Here is a 579-nt window from a genome sequence, read left to right as displayed (position 1 = left end):
CCATCTCCATCTCACACTCCCTCTCAGCAGCAGTGTTGTTCTGGAGCCTAGCGGTCATGGTACTTGGTAGTGGTTTGTGTGCATCTTTTTTCAACTCCAAGTTCAGCCAAGACATGTTGGTAGCTGGAATTAGCCAGGGGGAGAGTATTTATACCATGGGAATCAGCAAATGCTACTAATCAGCCTTTCCTCACCTTAGCCACTTGTTAAGCAATGACTCGCTTGGATATAGGCAATCATGTTTCCCTTCACAGAATTCTCTCTCTTTCTTAAATTAGTACTGCTCTCTCCTGCATGTCTTTCCACCTTCTCATTGGCTCTTCCTCTATTCAGTGCTACCTGTTAGCACTCCCCAGGAGTCAGTCCTAGGCCTCTCGTCTTCCTTTCATGTACTAGCTTTGCCCTGCTGGCATGGCTCAGTGGTTGAGCGTCGCCCTATGAACCAGGAGGTCAGTCACGGTTGGATTCCTGTTTAGGGCACATGCCTGGGTTGTGGGCTCACTTCCCAGTATGGGCTGTGCAGTAGGCAGCCAATGATTCTCTCTCATCATCGATGTTTCTATCCCTCTCTCTCCCTCT

Source organism: Pipistrellus kuhlii, unplaced genomic scaffold (assembly GCF_014108245.1).
Source record: "Pipistrellus kuhlii isolate mPipKuh1 unplaced genomic scaffold, mPipKuh1.p scaffold_m20_p_15, whole genome shotgun sequence".
Taxonomy (NCBI): domain Eukaryota; kingdom Metazoa; phylum Chordata; class Mammalia; order Chiroptera; family Vespertilionidae; genus Pipistrellus; species Pipistrellus kuhlii.
This window is presented reverse-complemented; position numbering follows the sequence as displayed.